Source organism: Mauremys mutica, chromosome 2, assembly GCF_020497125.1.
Source record: "Mauremys mutica isolate MM-2020 ecotype Southern chromosome 2, ASM2049712v1, whole genome shotgun sequence".
NCBI classification, from domain to species: Eukaryota; Metazoa; Chordata; order Testudines; family Geoemydidae; genus Mauremys; species Mauremys mutica.
The window spans coordinates 18,585,176-18,600,780 of NC_059073.1; positions in this window are offsets into that span (position 1 = coordinate 18,585,176).

Here is a 15,605-nt window from a genome sequence, read left to right on the forward strand (position 1 = left end):
GTCACTCCAATCCTTGACTCTGGGAGCCAGTCTTACCCTGCTCTGCTGTGAGAACCCCCATTCCTGGGCACAGCCTCTGACACGTAAGCTGCTCCTTGGATTGTGCAACCAAATGACACTAGCCAATATCTCCGGTCACAGACACAACCCTAGGAACCTCCGTCTTGCAGTGTCCAGTTATGCCCGGTGGATGCTGCAAGCTTATGAGTTCATTAATTTAACAAAGAAATTAATATGTGCCAGGCTTGTTATCCCAAGGGGAGTCTCTGACACGCTTCAAACCAAATGCACTGCTTCAGGTAGAATAAACAAACAGATTTATTAAATTCAAAGGTAGATTTTGAGTGATTATAAGTCAAAGCACAAGAAGTCAGATTTGGTCAAATGAAATAAAACGCATTCTAAACTGCTCTTAACACTTTTCGTGCCCTTACATACTTGGATGCTTCTCAGCAGAGGCTGGTTGGTTGCTCTTCAGCCAGGCTCCCTTCTTTGATCAGCGCTTCAGTCACGTGGTGTCTGTAGATGGAGGTGGAAGAGAGAGGAAGAACATGGCAAATGTCACTCCCTTTTATCCTGTTCTTTCTTCCCTCTTGGCTTTGCCCCCCCCTTCAGCGTCAGGTGACAATTACCTCATTGTAGTCCCAAACTGACCAAGAGAAGGGGGGGGCGACTCACTCGAGAGTCCAACAGATTCTTTTGTTGTTACCTAGGGCAGCGTCCTTTGTTCCTGTGAGGCTGGGCCGGGTTCGTTCCATACATGACCTGATGAGGTGTGAACTGCCTTTCTGCTCTTGGAGAGTTTTGCATGGGCCTGCTTTAAGCCATGAGGATACATTTTCATCCTCATAACCATATACATGAAAATTACAACCTATAACAATAATTACCATAACATTACTATAACAACAATGCTCAGTGCATCATGAGCCTTTCGAAGACACCCACCGTGACAAACTTTGCATTGGAGACCACACAATCATTTTATAAAGATGAACATGGGGGTGAAGGGTGGTCCCCCAAGGTACAGAGCATCACACTGGGGTACTTAACCTATAGCCAATTGCCCCTGAACTGCTGGGAACTTTTAAGTAAGACGTCCAAACTTGGTGGATCTGAGCTGCGAAGAAGGGGCATTACACGATCTGGTGTCTGCGGAGGCAAAGGAATTGCGTAGGCTCAGTTTTTAGTTTGGCTGGTTATTTTCTTCTGGGGGAAGTTAGGAGCAGCTGCTACTGCTTTATTGTGGATTTGAGTGTGACTTTTCTTTCTGGCTCTATTGTAAAGTCCAGGGCAGCTGGCTGTTCTGTTTGGGGGGACATGCTTATTGTACACCAGGATAAATGCCATTTTCAAATGGGTGGTAATGGAGCTTCAAAAGAGAGAGAGAGAGAGAGAGTGTGTCAAGTATCAGGGGGTAGCCGTGTTAGTCTGTATCCACAAAAACAACAAGGAGACCAGTGGCACCTTAAAGACTAACCGATTTATTTGGGCATAAGCTTTTATAGGTAAAAAAACCCTCACTTCTTCAGATGCGAGCGAGAGAGAGAGAGAGTGTGTGTGTGGGCACGCGCATGCACACACATGTGCAAAGCGAGTGGATGGTTTGCCCGTGCATGCGCTCTCACAGAGTAGAAATTTTGCCTGGTGAATGGGGCTAGGTAGGTTCTGGTTCCTTCTCTGAAGAGAATCCCAGAATCATAGAAATGTGGCGCTAGAAGGGACCTATAATCCAGCCTCCTGGGTTGAGGCAGGGCCAAATAAATCTAGACCATCCCAGACAGGTGTCTGTCTAACCTGTTCTTAACAACTACCAATGATGGGGTTTCCATAACGGCCCTAGGAGACCTAGTTCAGTGTTTAATTAGCCTTATAGTTAGAAAGTTTTTCCTAATATTTAACTTAAAGCTCCCTTGCTGCAGATTAAGCCCATTACTTCTTGTCCTAGCTTCAGTGGACATGGAGAACACTTGATCTTTGTATCAGCCTTTAACATACTTGAAGACTATCTGGTTTGTCCACTTCTGTCTCTTTTCTCAAGAGGAAACATCCCCAGCTTTTTAACCTTTCCTCATAGATCAGGTTTTCTAAAGATTTTATCATTTTTGTGCCTCTCCTCTGGCCTATCTCAAATTTGTCCATATCTTTCTTAAGGTGTGATGTTTGGAACTGGACGCAGTAGCGCAGTTGAGGCCTCACCAGTGCCAGGTAGAGCAGGAGCCACATAGGTGGGGAGGGGGAACTCAGCAAGCAATGGCAGCAAAGGAGGGTAGCTGCAGCAGCTGGGCTTCTGACAATCACTTGTCGGTCTGTTAGAGATTGTAAACTATTTGGAGCAGGGAGGGTCACCCATTCTCAGTCAGTACAATGCCTAGCATGGCAGGGGGCGGGGCGTGTTCCACTCCTGGGCCCCCTTAGGCCGATGTATACAAACAAGTGAAGAGGCGTGAGATGATTAGTTTGAGCACACCTTGATGTTCAGTCGGTTCTACTGGTGTCTCCGGATTCTGTTGTTTGTAGGAGTGGAGAAGATGGCGGAAAAGACCCAAAATTCTCCAGAATAAGTACTGGAGAGGGCCGACCAGCCTACAGGACACCAGTTGATTTGGACAATTACTCCAGATGCTGTCAGCCAAGCAGAGTCCCCACCCTGAACAAAGGGGCTTCTCTCCCCTTGTGGGTGGAATCTGGCGCTGGGCTCAATTCCCTCCTCTTTATCTAAAACAATTCTTTCAATTTGGGCATAGAGTCGGGGGGGGGGGTCCTGGAAACCCTGTCTATACGTGTTAATGACAGGCTCTGTCATAGCATGTCCTGGGAATTACTCACTGGAAATAGTGTTGGAGATCAAAGCTGAAACACAGTCGTGTGTGCCATAAGGAACTGGTGGGAACTGCGGAGCAGCAGCGGGTAGTGCTGATCTGATCTGGGGCAAACCTTACCCTGCCTCAGATATGCCTGTTCCATGACTGGATTTCAGCTTCAAACCAGCCTGGAGCTTCTCAATAGCATTACACTGATCCAAACGCAACGTTTCAGCCCTTAGCACTCTTTCGTGGCAGTGGATATCTTTCCAAATTTAAATTCAGTTAGGGCTGGATCAAAACTCATTGAAATCAATAGAAGGATGCTTGGTGACTTCAGAGGATTTCAGATCAGTCCCAAATACTTCATGAAAAATGAAAGGTTACATTCAAAGCACCCTCACCCAGTCCCGGTCTAGGGGTAGGTGCAATTGGGTGTTTTTGAAGACCCTGTTGGGGTTACCATAAGTGAATTTCCTTTCCTAAATCTGCTTTCTTAATACTCTTCACTAGCCTCGCTTTTCATTTCCTTATGGCTGTTTCCACTTAATAGCCTTTAAAAAAAAAAAAGGAGCCAGGGAGCACAGAGCCTGTCAGATATAAATTTAATTCAAAAGCAAAATCCTATCCATTGAAATTCACCCAAGCAGTCTGCTTAACGGTAGGAATCTGAGGCAGTGGTACGACAATGCAGCTGCAATTAATTTAAGATCAGACAGTGCGATTCAGCTCGCTTTGCTATTGGACTTAGCCAGTGGTCTGACAGTTATTGGCGGGCCACTCATTAGCCTGTCCTTCAGAGGCCACATCCCTGAGAGCAAATTGACACTTGCTTATCCATCCAGCACATAGTCTAATCAATGCTGCATCAATGACAAACTGACCATGATCGGCTGATATGGCTTAACCCACATTAAACATGCTGAAAATATGAACTGCTGGTTAGTGTGACACAGCCGGGAGAAGCACTGTGGGTGTCACTGTCATGTTAAGGGCCAATGCCCGGTTCCCAACATGGGCCATGTAAATGGCCGTTTCGAGTTGTTCCATGAGGACTGAGATATGGGACCTGCCCTCAGTTGATTGTGGAATAGGTCTAACCTCAGTGGCTGTTGTATGTCTTCTCCCTACCCCCATTGCAGATGGGATGCAGAACAGCAGTTCAAGAGGGAGGAGACTCAAGCCCTGTATGACCAACTTTGATCTCATGCCAATTCTGGGACCCCCTCTGGCTTCTCTTCCTTGAGATCTATGCTGGCATTGCTTGCTGTTAAATGGCATGAAGCTAGAGAGTTGTGTGGAACCCTGTGCACCCAAGTATTGAAGGAACAGCTCTTTCCCCCATCCCTAAGGGTTCCTCCTTGCCATTTCCTCAAAGCTCTGGTGGTGCAGACTGGCGGAGGGCAGCCTGCTCTTGAAACCGTCTTGCTGCTTTATGTTGACTCACAGGCAGAACTGCATGGAAGAGCTACCGCTCTGTCTGAAGTGATCTTGCCGGTAAGGTAGTTTGCATAAAATTACAAGCAAGTGACTTGTGGGACCAGCAAGAAATGCAGCAGCAGCAACAACCAGGAAACTGAGACAGACGGACCAAGTATAGTAGCCAGAGGAAGGATTCTGTTTATTTTGCCATTTGGAAAAACACAACATTCACATGAAAAGAATATAGATTTCTCTCCCTAGCATGAATTTCTCTGATGGTTCATATACAGAGTAGCAATTAAAACTGATACATTAAAAGGCAAGGGAGTCCCTCAACACCTTTAAAAACACGGCTCCTATTTGTCTTTCATACAGACTTGCAGGGAGCAGGAGAGCTCAGTTCATTTTTGTTATCACACAGTATGAACTAAAGTGTGGTTCACCTAGTTGGTGAGCACAGCATGATGTTCAGTCAGTTCTACTGGTGTCTCCGGATTCTGTTGTTTGTAGGAGTGGAGAAGTCGGAGGAAAAGACCCACAATTCTCCAGAATAAGTAGGTGACCCTCTGAGGTTCAGTCTTAACATTCTTCTACAGAAGCCAGAACCGGCTGGTCTGCCCTGATCTTAGAGCAGGGGTCTTGGCTTCTAGTCCCAGCGATGCCTGTGACTGTGGGCAAGACACTTCACCTTTCTAGGACTTGGTTCCCCAGCTACAAAATGGGCATTATCATACAGATCTATTCATGATGTGGGAATTTAGCAATGATGGGGGTACAGATGCTCTTTGGGAGGAGTTTAATGGCTGGGCGTGGGACAGAAAAATAATAGGCAGCCTAGTTTAAGGAAGGGGGAGGACAGACTACTATTTGCTAAAGAACCTGTGATACCTAAAGCACTTGTGCATCGCCAGTGCTCAGTTACTGGAAAAGCAGTGCGGAGCGCAGATGTCACGACGGATTCCTCTGTGCCTAGGTGATGCCAGCACTGAACACAGCTGCCTGTGTAAATCCCATGATATCAGACCTTGCCAAAACTTAGCACTACACACCAGGACTTTGTTCAGCCTACAGCTGTGGGCCAGTCTTATGAAAAGCTTCTCTAGAACAGCACAGATATTCTCCACTACAGAGGAAGCAATGAATTAAGGGCACTGGGCGAGAAGGGATTTGCCTTTGCAAGCCAGCTTCCAGAGCTCAAGCGTTGCTGAAAGAAATTTCTCACGAGATCTCATTCCAAATTCCTGCCCTTATTATTTATTGAGGCTTTAGGCCGAGGTTGGAGTTGCAGGTTAGAGGGCATAAGCTTGCAGTGCCCCTAGAGCTGCCCTGGGAGACGTCCTGACTCAGACACCTCTGTAAGGGTGCATCTTGACTAAAAAGGTGTGTTCCTACCACGTGTGAGCTCACAGCTGGTAACTAAGGCGAGGTGAAATCCTAGGCTCTGTCTACCACTACCACTTATGTCGGTATAACTTACGTCACTCAGGGGTGTGAATAAGCCACCTCCCAAGTGACATAAATTACACCGACCTAAGTACCAGTGTGGACAGAGCTTCTCTCACCTACATAACTGCCACTGCTTGTTGGAGGCGGATGAATTAAGTCACCAACAGATTACTATTGCCCCTGGGCTGGCTCAGCCACTCTGGCCAGCTAGCTGGGGGAAGGTGGAGAGGAGCCAACCCTCTGCCCATTCTCCCGCCTTGCTCAGGAAGGAAGTCAGCTGGTGATTAACCCCACTTACTTCTCTGTGCAGCCCATGGAAGGGGGCACCTTGATCCCGTCCCCGGGTGGGTGTATAGTCCAAGTTTCAAGCCTTCTGTGGATGCAGAGTGTGGGCAGGGGAGGGAATGCTGCTGATTTAATCTGTGATGGCACCATGATTAAAAGCCAATGGCCTGATGAGGCCCACATGTTCAGCAGCAGGTCCGTCTAGACAATCACTTTAGAACCTGCTTGATTCTTCGGCAGAGCGTGGGGGAGGGGGCTTCTGTGAAAACTGGGGGGCAATGACATTCTATAAATTGAAAATCAGTGACGAAGAAGCAGCAGCCTTTGTTCTAGAGAAAGCTGTCTCCAATTGCTGGGATAACAATCCTGCTGCCCTGCTCCAGCTGGATCTGGTGGGAGATATACACCGGAATGAGAGAGCCGACTTGGGTCCTGAAACTGCCACGTCCAGATTAGTGAATCACTAGATGTGCTACTGAAATGCAGCCACCTCGGGGGTCAAGCACTGCGGCTGCCTGAACAGCTCGCAGCAGCACCGCAGCACATGTTCGGATAGGAAGTAAAAATAAATATTGCACCAGACTGAAAAGATGGAATATTTTCATTTCGGGTTGGCAGGATGTAAATATCCAAATGGGAATTTGGCCATTACGGTGTAATAAATGCTCCCTCCGGTCCAAACCTTCCCCCAGGATTTTTGATGCCCGTGGTCTCCAGTTTCACATGCTGTCCATAAACCCCACCTCCAAGAGCAACAGCAGCCCCCACAGCCTCACAGGGGCATTGGTTCTGTTAACTACTAAGGCAGCTGGAAACCCTAATTAAGTCCAAACGCCCACACCGCAAGCCTGTCTCCCTCCCGCATCTATCATCGGTTAATGATTTATTCCCAAGAAACCAAAGAGGCAGGATTAGATGCAAAACAAAGAACAATTTATTAAAGGATCCCCAACAACTCTACCCTACACCACTCGGGGGTTAACAGAGCAAACAGGCTTGAAGTGAAGGCCCAAAACCATACAACACCAGGTGCGGGTAGGACAAATTAAAAGGGTTAACACATCACCATTTGTGTTGTTTACACAGCACCCTGGACACACTGGAACTAAGGACACCATCAGGACCACAGGACATCAAGGGACAGGAACCATGAACATGAACACCAGGATACTCAGGACAGAATCAGGTGAGCAATCTTCTATCTTCTTCCTTCTCAACTTGCCCCGGCAGGGAATAGATCTTAGCACAGGACACTGTAGCCTTTTAGCACCTTTAGTTGCCGGGCAGGATTCTCTTGAGCCTTTCCCGCCAAAATGTACAAAAAGGCACCAGTACTTCCTGCCAAAGTGGTGTTGCTAGGCAGTTTATAGACAAAGGGGGGAATACAATATGGAGGGTGAATTACAACTCAAAGAAACCAAGATGGTGAACTGAAATTTCCTCACAACTCAGTGCAGTCCAGTGGCAAGAGCACCCCATTCTGAATCACTACCCCTACATCCTGCAGCACCTTGGCATCCCTTAGGGGTCTCCTAGCCAAGTGCTGCATAGGTCCCACTCGTATTTGTCTCTGTGGCACCCAATCAGTGCGAGTGCCATGCTATTGTAGTGGCAACCACAGCCCCATCCCGACAATGGTCCCTGGGTCAACACTTTCCAGGGCAAGGTTGCTCTATAACTTCCCCCCTCCCTCGCCCCCCAGAACGGCTTTCTGAGGCTGACTCTTGGATTCTGCTGGAGTCAAACTGTTATACCCTTAAAATGGCTGTTTTGCACTGGCGGCAGCATCGCTCTCCTTCAGTGATTGGGCACCTTTTGCCTTTGTTATTGCTGAGGAGATGGCACCAGAACTAAATGCAGGACCACTGAGAAGGTCAAAAGACCACAGACAGGCACCCGGCTCCCTCCCGCTTAACACAACACTGTGTCTGGCTCAGGTCTTTCCACAGCACCTGAATGCCAGCTCAGCACTCCCACCCATTATTGTAATCACAGGAAAACAACTGCTCTATTTCACGGGCCAGCACCATGTCCCATCCCAGCCCCACAATCACTCCCCAGTCATCCCTCTCTGGAAAACAGGTGGGGCTTGCAATGCGTCCTGAGGCCCTTCCAGGACTAGATTTGGCTTTTAGCCTCGGCTAGGGGGCAGCATCCCTGGAGCAGAGCAGAGAAGGAATCATGCCTTAAAGAAGCACAAATCTTGCCCTCCTCCTTCCTTGCTTCTAGGAAGTAGAAATTTGCTGCTGGTTCCTTTCAGCGGCCAAGGATTCCTCTCCCTGTGCCAGCTCAGCACATCTTAGGGGCGGAGGCAGAACCAAGAGAACCCACCCACTCCCTGCTCAGGACAAGGCGGAGGAGTGGATGCACCATCCCCACTTACCCCTGCTGGCCAGACCCAAGATTCAGGAGGCCAAGCAGAGAGTAAGGGGGAGTCTTGCTCCCTCTTTAGGGTCTGTCCACACTGGAGCTGGAAGCTGTAAATTCCAGCTCCAGGAGACATACCAGCGCGGCTGTGATTAAGCAAGCTCACTAGAAGTGTAGCCATGGAGATACAAGCAGCGAGAGGGGCTAGCTGCCCCAAATATGTATCTCTGGTCAAGGACGGGATTGTAAGTGGGGTGGCTAGTCCCTTGCGCTGCCAGGGCTACACCTCTATTTTTGGCACACTAGCTCGATACGGGTGTAACCCTTCTGCCGGGCCGAAACAATAGCAGCAAGGGCCGGGTTCAATACATAGGGGTCCCTTCCCCCACAACATAATGCAAACCAGCTCAAGCCCCCACCCAGTGACCTGGGAAAATCTTACACACACCCCTGGGCGCCTCGAGGAGGCAATACTTCCCCTCTCGCAAGCACAGACTCTTGGTGTAGCAGAAAAGGTTTAATTACATGAGATAAACAACAAGCATTAAACTGGGAAAATACCTCAACTAGAGTTCATAGGTCAAACCGTGAGCAAAGACCCACCCCAGCAAATTGGGCCATGTCCTTCTCTCGGGGCCCTTGAGTCCAGCAACCCCCAAATCACCCACAGTCCCAAAAGTCCCACAATCCAAAAGTCTCTGTCCCGGGTCAGTGCAGCCCCAGAGTTCAAGAGTCTCTCTGCAGAGGTCCCCCTCCCCAGCCTGGGTAGAAAGGGGCACCTTACGTGGGTTCGGGGCCAACTGCCCTGCCTCTTCGTGGGGTTCTGCTTCCACTAGTCGTCCCCGCAAACAGCTCAGCTCCGCTTGCTCTGTGGGCTGCTCTGCTCTGCCAGCTGCTCTGGCCCACCAGCTGTCCTGTGAGCCACTCTAGCCGTCCTTACGAGCTTCTTGGCTCCACTCACCCAGGGCTGCACAAACTGCTCCACTCCGCTCTGCCAGCTGCTCTGCTCCACGGTATTGCTTCAGGCTCCCCCACTCATAAGCACAGTACTCAGTGCTCTCAGCTCAGCAAGTCCAGCTCTTCAGTGATTTCAGCTCTTCAGTGATTTCAGCTCATAGTAGGGGAGCCCCAGTGAGTTCAGCTCAGTAACCTGTATCTAGAGTCTTAAGGGAATCAAAAATTAACTCTGACATTCCACAGTGGAGAGAGGCACCAGTGGGACTGGTGCTTCTGGCTCACACAAGAAGCCTGCACCACTCAGTACAGATCTCTGTCCCCAGCCTCTCTCCTTTCAATGGGTTTTGGAACTCATGTGCCCCATCTAGCAAGCGCAATCCAGCTGACAATGAAACCCCCCATCACAAGACAATTTTGTAGTTCCCCATTTACCCAATCAGGGTGACAACATTTCATTCCTCCTGCCCCAATAACAACGAAATTGGGGCTCTCACAGCTCTGAAAATAACCATCCCATGCTGCTTTGTGGTATGCTAAATGGGGTGGGAGTGCCCATGCAAATAACCAAAATACCAATGCAACACTTTAAACTTCGTTCTGCACTCCCCATAATTTACCACCAGATGTCAGGGTGGGGCTCATCCTGACTCTGCTTACACGGGTATGTCTGCTCCCGCTGGAATGTGCACCTTGGTGCACTGCGCAGTCCCAGAGACAATTGAGCCCACAGGGCCAACCGTACTCACACCGAGTAGTGCCTTACTCCACTCATAAGCTCCTAGGAATCCAGTTGGGTATGAGTAAGGGTGGCACAATCTGGGCCAAAGTAAGGGATTCTACAAGGATAACGTAGGCAGTTTAACATCTGCTTTGTAAGAAGGTCCTGGCCCATGCTCTGGGAACATAAATATGTAATAATAGCAATACATATAGAATCTATTCCTGAATGCCTCCTCGAAGTTAAACAGATCGATTAAATCATTGGGACGAGTTCCATTTTTGTCACTGTAAGAGCTGGAATTAATTTTGTAAGTACCAATTCCAACAGCTACAGAGACAATCACTGGCTGTCTCAGTTACGCTGCTTCCTCAACCTTTGCCTCATTAAATGCACTGGCTCAGTATGTCTTTCCCCAGAGACCAACACTTTCCTGCTAAGAGACAACAGACCAAATCCTCAGCTGATGGAGATTGCTGTAGCTCCATTGAAGCTCTGTCAATTTTCCCCAGCTGAAGGCCTGGCCCACAGATGTGTAATTTCATGGCTAAGTGGCGAGCTCTGGTAATAATTGCATAAGTAAGTGTAGCTGGAACAATGTTTTTATTTCCTGTAATAAGCAGAGAAATTGGAAAATGAGAACGCACACAGATTAACTGGTCTCTGGACCATGAGATGTAATTCGCTCATTTGAGCCAGGGCTTGGGAATCCAAGCACCTCTTCATCTGCTTTATTAGTAGTTACAGGTAACATCTGGTTAAGGTCTCACTTCAGTCAGTATCTGAAGTCTCTTCACAAACACAAACAGCTTTCCACTGGACATTTGGGGGAAGAACCCATCTTCAGGACTTACAGCACTTCCCACAATCCAAAAGGTCTTTGCTGTCAGTAAGTTCTCCCTGGTAGTCATTTACATTGTCACTGTCTTAATTTCAACCCATTACTCATAATGAACCTCACCCCGAATTAGCCTAAATAATCTCTCCTCCTTTCATAGACATTACTTAGCCAGCCTACACAAAATTAACACCTATAAAGCCAAATCTGCCTTACTCATGTGAGTCACCAATTAAAAGTAATGAATATATTTGTGACCCTTCTGCCAGGTGGAGCCTGCAGCAATCAGGCCAGATTCAATATCTAGGGGTTCCTTTTCAACACTACAACACAGAATCAGCTTGAGCCCCCACCCAGTAACCTGAGAAAATTATACACCATGCCTGGGCACCTCTGAGAAGCGATACTTCCCCATTTGCAAGTACAGAGTCTGAGTGTAGCAAAGAAGCTTTGAATGAAAGGAGGAAAGTCACCCAACATTGATTAGGGAAAATGCCACAAGCAGGATTCATAATCATAAAGCTGAGTACAGGACACACACAACACCCCCCACCCAGAGTACATGGGGCAGAGTCTTCTGCCTCATAGTCTTAAGTTCTACAACCAAAAGTTCCTTTTCTGTGCCTCTCTATACTGCCTCGCCTTGCCTCACCACACCGTATCACCCTCACAGTGGTTGTCCTTGGTCAGTGAGAACCCACCGTTCAGAAAGTGCATCTATGTGAGTTCACTTCCCACGTGAGGAAGAAAACACCTGGATTACTCAACCATCTGAGCACTTACTCTGAATGGCCACCCCACCAGCTGTTGTTTCTCATACCTCCCTACTGTGACTTGTGTAGATCAGTTTCTTAATAACATTTGAGCTCTCAGCAGGCTGGGTAGAAACACTGCCCCACTATAAGTGATAGGAGCTCTCATTGAGTACTTAAAATAACAAAAGGTTCCTAATAAAGCCTATTTAGCTCTGTCTTTGAATGGTAGGGAAGACCAGGTTACACCAGACTAGGGACCCTTAAGTACAACTCCTAGCTAGAATACTAGTTCCTACATTTCTTACTTTCACAGAGGTCTGGCATTCTAGCCCCTACCTTAGCAAGTTCTTTTCATCTGAGGATGACCCCTCGATCAGGACAGGCTCAGCACAGTTCTGCTCCCCTTTACTCATGCAATAAAGATAACAATATGGATAACAACATTTCACTACCCCTGCATTCAGTACTACAGTGTTTTGTAACCCAACACCAGCCAAAGTTGATCACTTTTGAGAAATACAGCTCCTGTCTCCTGGATACCTACACAGAGTAGGTGTGTTCTGTTGTGTATTTGGTTGTCATGGGTTTTGTTACTATGGCAACTGAGTTAGACTATTAAGGGATAGCTCAGCCGGTTTCAACCGGCTGAGTGAGCTCTCTGTGTCTGTAAATAAAATGGAGGTTTTGGTTAGCTGTCTGCTCTCTGGCCTCAAGTGATTGCTTCCTACACCGGCTGCCCCTAGGACATAACACTGGCGACGAGGGTGGGATTCCGGTGCTGCTCCAGTAACAGAAGGAAGTAGAAGTCAAGGTAAAGACCAAACAAAGAAAAAAAGCTGCTTGTTTGCACTGACTGTGCAAGTGAAACTAAAAATCATGGCTACTCTGACCAGGCCCCTGGAGCCTTTTGATGAGAATACAGAGCAGTGGCATGTGTATACTGAGCGTTTTGAGCTTTTTGGTATTGCAAATGACATTACAGAAGCGAAGAAGGTGCCAATATTCTTAACTGTTGTAGGGGCTAAAACCTACTCTCTGCTATGCAGCTTACTACACCCTGTTAAGCCTGAGACTAAATCTTACAGTGACATTGTGGAAATCCTGGGGTCTCATTTCTCCCCAAAACCACTGGTAATTGTTGAAAGATATAGGTTCCACAAAAGAGACCAAAAGGAAGATGAAACAGTTGTACAATTTGTAGCCATTTAAAAAAAGCTAGCAGAACACTGTGAATTTAAAGAGATGTTAAATGATGCCCTGCGTGACAGGTTAGTGTGTGGCCTCTGCAGTGAAGCTATATGGAAGCGCCTACTGACAGAGGCTCAGCTTACCTTACAGAAGGCTGTTGATATTGCTGTCTCCATGGAACTGGCTACAAGGGAGGCACAATACATCGGTGCATCCCCTAGGGTACAAAAAGTGTCACAAGAACTGACCCACAAAACGGTGCAGAGTCAAGAATGTTACCGCTGTGGTAAGCCGGGTCACCAATGGAGTCCTAATACCAGTTACCCATAGCTCATGGGCCACTCCTATCGTTCCAATAGTGAAGAAAGATGGCTCTCTCCGGATTTGCGGTGATTTTAAAGTCACTGTCAACCCAGTGTTGTGTGCAGAGCAATACCCGCTTCCCCGCATCGATGACCTCTTCGCAGGCCTGGCTGGGGGACAAAAGTTCAGTAAGATTGATCTGAGTCAAGCATATTTACAGATGCACGTCGATGAAAAGTCCCAAGAGCTGTTTACTATTGTGACTCATAAGGGGCTTTATCGATACTGTCGCCTACCCTTCGGAATCACATCGGCTCCCGCCCTGTTCCAGAGGGCTATGGACCAGATCTTGTGTGGCTTGTCAGGAGTTCAGTGCTATCTGGATGATATCCTGGTCACTGGAAGAAATGAAGAGGATCACTTAAAGAATTTAGAGGCTACCCTACAAAGACTGGAAGAGTATGGCCTACGAGTTCGCAAAGACAAGTATGAATTCTTCAAGCCCTCTGTTGAATATTTGGGACACATCATCGATTCTGCAGGTCTTCATAAGGCCCCTGCAAAAGTTAAAGCTATTGTGGAGGCTCCCCCACCTCGAAATGTAAGCCAGCTACGCTCATTTCTAGGACTACTGAACTATTATGGAAAGTTCATCTCACAGTTAGCCACACTGCTAAAACCACTTCATGAGCTCCTTGGGCAGAACAAGGCCTGGAAGTGGACTGAAGCCTGTGATGTTGCATTTAACAAAGCTAAGGATGCATTGTTAAATTCTGAAGTTCTAACGCACTTTGATCCATCCTTACCCCTGCAATTGGCCTGCGATGCTTCCCCTTATGGAGTGGGAGCGGTCGTGTCACACATTATGCCTTCGGGAGAAGAAAGACCTATTGCTTTTGCTTCACGCACTCTAAGCAAAGCAGAAACTAACTACGCCCAAATCGAACGTGAGGCATTAGGAATTGTTTTTGGAATTAGGAAGTTTCATCAGTACGTGTTTGGGCGAAAGTTTACTCTTCTTACAGACCATCGACCTCTGACATCAATTTTTGGACCCTACACAGGCATTCCCCCATTAGCTGCTAGTCGTATGCAACGTTGGGCATTGATACTTTCTGCACACACATATGAAATCAAATATCGGAAATCCACTCTGCACGGCAATGCAGATGGCCTCTTAAGGTTGCCTTTACCGGTCAAACATCAAGATAGTGCCCAAAAGGAAATCTTCTACTTTGAACAGGTAGAGAATACACCCATCACTGCTACTCAGATAAAGAAGGCAACCCGCGTTGACCCAGTATTATCCCAAGTTATGGACCTGGTGATGCATGGAAAATCTCGACAAACCTCTCCAGTCTCACCCGACCTTGTTCCCTACATGTCCAGGCGGACGGAGTTATCGGTCCAATCTGGTTGTTTGTTGTGGGGGAGGCGTGTCATTATTCCACCACCCCTGAGATCACAGATGTTAGAACAGCTACATTCCGGTCACTGTGGAATAGTGCGCATGAAGGAAATTGCACAAAGCTATTTTTGGTGGCCTAGATTGGACAGTGCTATTGAAGAGAAGGCAAAAGCTTGTATGTCATGTCAGAGTGTAAGAAATGCGCCCCAGTGGGCACCCCTACACCCATGGGACTGGCCTGAAAACCCGTGGCAACGTATTCACGTTGACTTTGCTGGCCCCCTTGAAGGAAGCATGTTCTTGGTGGCAGTAGATGCCAATTCTAAATGGCCAGAAGTCTCTATAATGCAGTCCACTACTGCAGAGAGTACTATCCAAAAACTACGAGGACTCTTTAGTCGTTTTGGTCTGCCAGAACAACTTGTGAGCGACAACGGACCGCAGTTCGTCTCTCAGGAGTTTCAAAATTTTATGAAGGCAAATGGGATACACCACATCACTTCAGCACCATATCATCCGTCCACCAACGGATTAGCTGAAAGATTTGTGCAGACAATGAAAAACGCTTTGAAATCAGCAAAGGGACAACACTCCATTCAAAAGCGTCTGGATACCTTCTTACTTTCCTATAGAAACACACCTCATGCTACGACCCAGGCTTCCCCAGCCTTTCTAATGATGGGACGACAGCTGCGCACTTGCTTTGATCTGCTGAAACCTTCTGAACCCAGACAAACTGTGCAACATCAGCAGCAATATCAAGTCATCAGACGGGCACCCAGAGCAAAAGACCGAACCTTTAGCCCAGGGCAGCCAGTTTTGGCTCGGAATTATACTTCCAGAGCTAAATGGGTCCCGGCCACAGTCATCACTCAAACAGGACCTGTTTCCTATACAGTCCGGACTGCAGAGAATCTTACCTGGCGGCGACATGTAGATCAGCTGTTGCCAGGTCATGCCAGTCTTCAGGACCCATCTGCAGTTGAGGGGTCTGACTTCACCCCTCCTGGTGAGACACCGAATCATGAGTCACCTGTTCCTGACTGTTCTCCTCCATTACTGCCGGCAGCTGAGATACCCCTTTGCCCAGCACGAGCTGATACCACCTCCTCAC